The sequence below is a fragment of the Vulpes vulpes genome, chromosome 11 (assembly GCF_048418805.1).
Source record: "Vulpes vulpes isolate BD-2025 chromosome 11, VulVul3, whole genome shotgun sequence".
Lineage (NCBI taxonomy): Eukaryota > Metazoa > Chordata > Mammalia > Carnivora > Canidae > Vulpes > Vulpes vulpes.
Window position 1 is genome coordinate 15848854 of NC_132790.1, and position 6323 is coordinate 15855176.

Sequence of the window (6323 nt, forward strand, 5' to 3'; positions counted from 1 at the left end):
CTTTAAAAAAAAGGACAAGGAAAAATTCACTGAAACATAGGCAGAGAGAAAGAGACAGGGGTGGTTTTCTAGATGATGACAAGTGTTAAGAGGCAGAGAGGAATGAGAATTTACTTCCAACTAGAAAGACTTCATGGTGGAGGTGGTACTTGTCTTGAGCTTTGAGGAATGGCTAGAATTTCAATGGGTGCAGAGAGGGAGGAGGGCTTCAGGGTGGAAAGAATAGATTGAGAAAACATAGGAAGTTCAGAACATGTAGAGTATTATGGGAGAACAAGTGTTTAGGTGTGACTTGAGCATGGGGTAGAGGGTTTATGTGGAAATAGAACAGGAAATGAAACTAGAAAGTTGTGCTTAGATTGTATAGAATTCTAGATGTCCCACTAAAGGACTTAACTTTTATTCTGTAAGTGATGAGGATGACGTTGAAGATGTTTAGACCAAGTCAACAACCTGATCCAAATTGTGTCTTAAGAAGATTGATCAAGTAGCTTTCTGTAGTTATGGATTCATGTGGTAGAGGTTGAACGTGGGAGGGGAGGGCAAACTGGAGGCTGCTGCAATGGTCCAGATAGAGATGTTGGGGTGGGTTTCACAGGTTAGGAGTCAGAGTGTGTGAATGGTTACTTAGACCAAGATGAGCAAGAGAGGCTGGGGACCAGGACTGCCCCTCCTACCCCAGGCTGGACAGGCAGTGGAGGAAGTGACACACAGAGGATTCTGAATGGCACATGTGGTGACCAAGGAGTAAGCAGCAAGTGTCTCCTGTCCCTCAATAGCATGGGTCTAAAATAAGTTGGTGGTGAGCATGAGGACAGGAAAGCCCAAGTCCACAACAGCTGGAATGGTGCCCTGAAGCCAAGAGTTCGTTATGGATCCTGCCGTGTTGTGCATTTTCACTGGACACTTTCTCCATTCTAGTCCATACTCAGGACTCTTGGGTCAGATAGGCAAGTATCCGGGCAAGCTTGTTTTCTATCTTATTCAGGTACTAGAGTCCAAGAATTGCAAATTCCACCCTCTGGCCTGATCCCTGTACCAGAGCTTCTTCCTCAAAGCCTCTCATGTTTTCCAAGACCCAAGCTTCGGTTGTAAGAAAGATATGAAAATACTGGTCCTGTGTCCTTGCGGGTCTTCTGAAATCCCTAGAGATGCTTCTTGAATCTCTTCTAACTCACTTTTCCATTGTTCTTTCCATGAGAATGGAGAGTGGGGGGCAGGTTTGGACAACCTCAGCAAACCCCCTATTATATTCCAGATGCACGTTCAGGCACACGGCCCAGGCCCGGACAGAGCAAGAGACCACCACCACCTCTTCTCCCAGAGCTCATGGCAGTTGGGCCCATAGTCTCCCATGCTTACTAGTTAAGTCATTGCTGGTTCTGCAGGAATGGCTCTATACTTATTTAGTAGCTTTGGCTACTCCACTTTACAGGAATACCCCACTCCTCAAATGCTGGACGTTGGATCAGGTTTTACTTTTTTTTCTTCTTCTTTTGCACACCATCTGGAATTTTTGCACCTCTACCGACAAGCTGCAATATAGAGAGGTCTTGATTAAGCCTTTGGCCTTCTCCTCAAACAGGCTTTCCTAGGTCTCTGTAACTCAGTTGTCAGCAGGAGCCTCCTTAGTATTTGAACTCTGGAAAAGATTGCTTTCAATCCTCGATTCCACAGTCCAGGGAAGTCCAAAGTAAATCTGCCATGAACTCTTCTGGTGCTTCTGCTTCTGGGCTCTTGCAACTCTGTGAGCCATCCTGATTCAACCTGCAGACACAATTCAGCCCTTCACTGCTGTCCACAAAAGATCCACTCAGTGAATATTTGTAAACCTAGCGGAGGGAGAGGGGGCATATCACACATCCCAAAGCTTTCTTGTTGGCTTCTTTCTCTTATTTCCATCATGTTTTCCTCCAGAGTATCTAGAAATCTCCTTTCTCCTTTACTGTGCAGAGCTGTCCCCCATCTTACTCTTCTCTGCCAGTTAACACTCAGATTGTTGATGCTCCACGTTCTATCCTGACAATTTTCCATTTGTTTTTCCCAACAAAGCAGTTCTCACCCTTGAAGGAATTCTAGTGGAATTCTAGTGCCAACTCTTACAATAATAAAAATTTTTCTGTCTGATTTCACACGTATCAATTTCAATGTATCACACTGAGAATTGGGGTTTTAAAAGTTCCCTCTTGCCATTAGGATACCCTTGGTGCAGTTTAATAGGAACTTAATTCAAAGTGTCCTAAGTGATAAAGACCATTATTATCTCACAAAATTAGAAACCCAGAGACAGGTTGGCTCCAAGCTTTAGGACTCAGCTCTGCCTCTTGATTCTGTCCCAAACTTGGCCTCAGACTGGTAGCAAGATGGCTGCTGCAGTTCCAGGCATCATAGCCAGACCCCACAAGGTGCAGAACAAGAAAAAGTGGTTCTTTTACCACTTCTCTTGCTTTATAGGGAGGACAACTTGTCCAGAAGCCCCTCAGCAGAAGTCGTCTTCTCATCTCATTGGCTTGATTTGGTCACATACCTAAACCCACAGCTGGAAAGGGGAATGGGATCTGTGATGGCTCACATTAAGCAGAATCACCCCCCTGATGATGTGGAGCATCTACTGAAGCATGAAGCTGCATGGAGGATGATAAATGCCCAAGCAAAAGTGAGGTGCCTCCTGCACAGATAGAACACTCCTGTGCCTCTGCTTCCAGGCCCAGAATCATGGCTGGCTGCTGTCTCCTCCCCTAGCTTCAGTCTGCTCCTATAGCTGGTAGCTGGAGAGAGCACCCAGTAAAACTGAACATCTCCGCCTTAAAACTCTTCTCCCACTTCTGCACCAAGGACAAACCATCATCTTTTTTGCATTTAATATTCCTATGTTTTGAGGAATTATTCTCATCTTTGTTTCCCTGTTTAGAACATACTAACAATGTTTTGCGAGTACTTGAACCATCTATTTTTTGAGAGAAGTTATAGGCATTTGGGGGATTCCAAAACTTTCATTTTACTTTTAGAATTGATTGAGGGGTTTTGGGGTAGGTTTTTTGGTTTTGTTTTGTTTTTGCCTTTCTCTACTTAGAGCAGTGGTTCTCAAATTGCAGTGGGAATTTCTTAGAAAGCTCATTAGAAAAGATCGAAGTCTGCATTCTACTACCTCCAATCTGAAGCAGAATCATGGAGCTGATATTTAAAACAAGCACAGTAGGTGATCACATGTTGAGATTCACTACTTTAGGAGAAGGCATTCAGATCTGAGCGTGCCTTGACAAGTTAATTGGAGGGGAGCACAATTTCAATATCATGTAATTCTATTTTTATTTATAGAAAGGATTTTTTTATGTTTTCAATGTATTAAAAAGCAACAGAGTACAAATGCTGTAGTTAATACTAAAAAGGATCCAAATTTTTCAAGGAATGATTTTTTTTTTTTTATAAACAAGTTCTACAACAAAAGGAAAACTGCATCTTGATACACAAAAGTTCTGTTAAACAAGATTAAAAATTTTTAAGTCAGAAAATGTTTAAGACTAAATTCTTTCAAATGTTCAAACCACAAAACAACCTGTACAAGCTTCATAATAAAATGTATCCTTGTACACATGTCCTGGGCACTTTGATAATGTTAAAATTTTTTAAATGTGAGTGATAGAGGCAGCACGTAAAGGCTTCATGAGCCTTTTTTTCCCTCAAAAAAGCATACTTTCAGTAAAACATTTTACCATTTTTATCCGACTATACATTTACATTTGTGTTCTTCCTGAAAAGGGGGATTTATATTAACACTGTATTTTTAATGTAAAAAATACATTTAGAAATATTTAACTTCCTGAGAGACTTTAGTTATACATCAAAATGATTTAATGAGCAAATTCTAAAATTTTAGAATGAGATAGCATATATAAATTTACAATTTTATGTTCACTAAGAGTAAAACTCAAAAGACCATGTCACAGAACTTACACTAAAAATTCTCTAAGAAGTCCTGTATGATTTATCCCCAAACTTTACCAATAAGCTTTCTAAGTAAACTGTATCATTGAAATTACATTTTCTCATTAACAAAATACTGATAGTCATTTCAGATTACCAAACTCGAATGTTTTCTATTATACAACCAAAATTTGATTCACTAACAAGAAACTTTTTGCAATACAAAAAGATAAAAAAAAGATAACAGATAATTAAAATATTTGCTTTATAATACAACTCATATAATACATCCCTTCCTCAAGTGTCTAAAATGATTAGGAATTGTGGCACTTTCTTTTGCATAAAACCCTTTCCTCTTCATAAAACCCTGAGGTGAAAGGTTATTAATGTAATAAAATTGGAACCACAACTCTTATTTATGTATTAGACTAGCTATAGGTTTTAAAATTTTGATAAAGTGGCAACTTGTAAAGCTGCTCTGCACAGTTTAACAAAACATTTCCAGGCCAACTGAGCCAAAAGGGCCTAGAATGACCCTATAACAACATCGTCCTTTTAATACTTGTTAGTGTCAATGAACACCATTTTCCATCTCAGTTACTGTCTCTTCTGTTATCATAGTCATGGCTCCAGCCTTCGGGATTTCTATCTTCATGGAAGTAGTCATCTCTGCTTCCTCTGTAATGATGGTCAGACCCGTGATCACTGTAACGCTGTTCTCGGCTATAATGTCTACCTGGTATATAGGGATGAGAATTCTGTCTGCCTTTACGGTGTGATGATGGTGTATCTTGGCGCCACTGGGAGCTTGAAGACTGGTTAAAACTGTGACTATGTGATGGGGAAAATCCTGATGGATCCAGGTGTGGAGAACCAAATTTCCCACCATAGGACATCTGTCTCAAAACACTCTTCATCACTGCTTGTCTCTGAAAATTTTCTGGAGAAGAGAAAGATCTCTGAATTATCTGTGCTAATGGAGTCATATTATCCACAGTCCTTTCATACCTGCTAGGAGATGTAGAGGTAGGGCTTGAGTTTCCAAGATGATGCTGGGATACAACAAATTGACATCCTGTGAGGCATGGCTACTTCCTGATCTAAACTGAATTTTGATGGGCCTCCCAAAAAGTTTGATTCCATTAAGTAGGTTCATGCATAAGGAACAGACACTTTGTGCTTGAAATTCACAAATGCAAACTGCTTTGGTTTACCATCCTTATCTTTTGGGATTTTCACTTTTACTACAGGCCCAGCCTGGTGGAAAAGCTTGAAGAGGAGCTCCTCTGTCACCTTCGTCTCCAGGTTGTGCACAAAGAGCTGCGGTCCGCCTGCGCCGCCGCCCCCATGTCAGCGGATTTTGTTGAATGAAAACCAAATGTGATATGAGTTATAGGTTGTCAGGAGACTTTTCCTTTAAGTACATTCACAAATCAGAAAAGAAACTCTCTCTTGTAAAAGTGTCTTCCCGGCAGCCGGGCTGGCTCAGCGGTTTAGCGCCGCCTTCAGCCCAGGGCCTGATCCTGGAGACCTGGGATCGAGTCCTGCTTCGGGCTCCCTGCGTGGAGCCTGCTTCTCCCTCTGCCTGTGTCTCTGCCTCTCTCTCTCTCTGTCTCTCATGAGTAAATAAATAAAATCTTTAATAAAATAATAATAAAAGTGTCTTCCTAGTTTTTGGTTCAAAGCATATGGAGCCATCCTTCTAAGACTAAACATTAGGATGCCATTTGTTCAGGTAAAATGATGATTGCTGGCTCCCAATGCCAAGTGTGGAGCTGCTTAAGACAGTCTGGGCCTGGCTCCTGGAATATTTTCAGTGTTTAAAAACTCCCGAATTGTATTCTTCACTGATTGGGTTTGCTTCTTCTAGAAATGGAGACCTCTCCTTGTGAATCAGGACAAGTTAGTCTTGTTTTGAGCACTTGTTGCAGGATCTCTCACTCCTTACCTAGCAGAGCTGGAAGTTCCCAATGAGAGATGAACCTGAGGCAGGGTGGTAACCATTCTTGGCAGATGAGGAAGGGGCATGAAATCCAGGACACTCCAGAGCAACCTTGTCTTTTATAGCTGGACCTGAGCAGGTTTATGTTTCAACTTTTAGGATGTGGAGACGGAGAGTGCAGGTCCTTCATTAGGCAGGATCCTATTCCTGTAGTAACAGAGAGAATGTCTAAGAGAAAAACAGGCAGAGATAAGAAACAGGAAATGGATCAAATTAGAAGAGGAAAGGAGATTGAAGAGGCAGGTATCGGATCAAGGACCCCAGAGGGAGGCAAGTGAATGTTGTGATTTAGAGAGAACTTTGGAGTTATACATGTTTGGGTTTGAATCAGAACTTGGCCATGTATCTTTAGAAAGGAGACTTCACCTTTCAAAGTCTTAGTTTCTGTAATAAGAGG

The 6323-nt window shown here is 41.2% G+C and overlaps 1 pseudogene; it reads right to left on the reverse strand.

Annotated features, from left to right (window-relative positions):
• Positions 1-3284: 3284 nt before the first annotated feature.
• LOC112927066 (RNA-binding protein 7 pseudogene) lies at positions 3285-5066 on the reverse strand (annotated as a pseudogene).
• Between the last annotated feature and the right edge of the window lie 1257 nt (positions 5067-6323).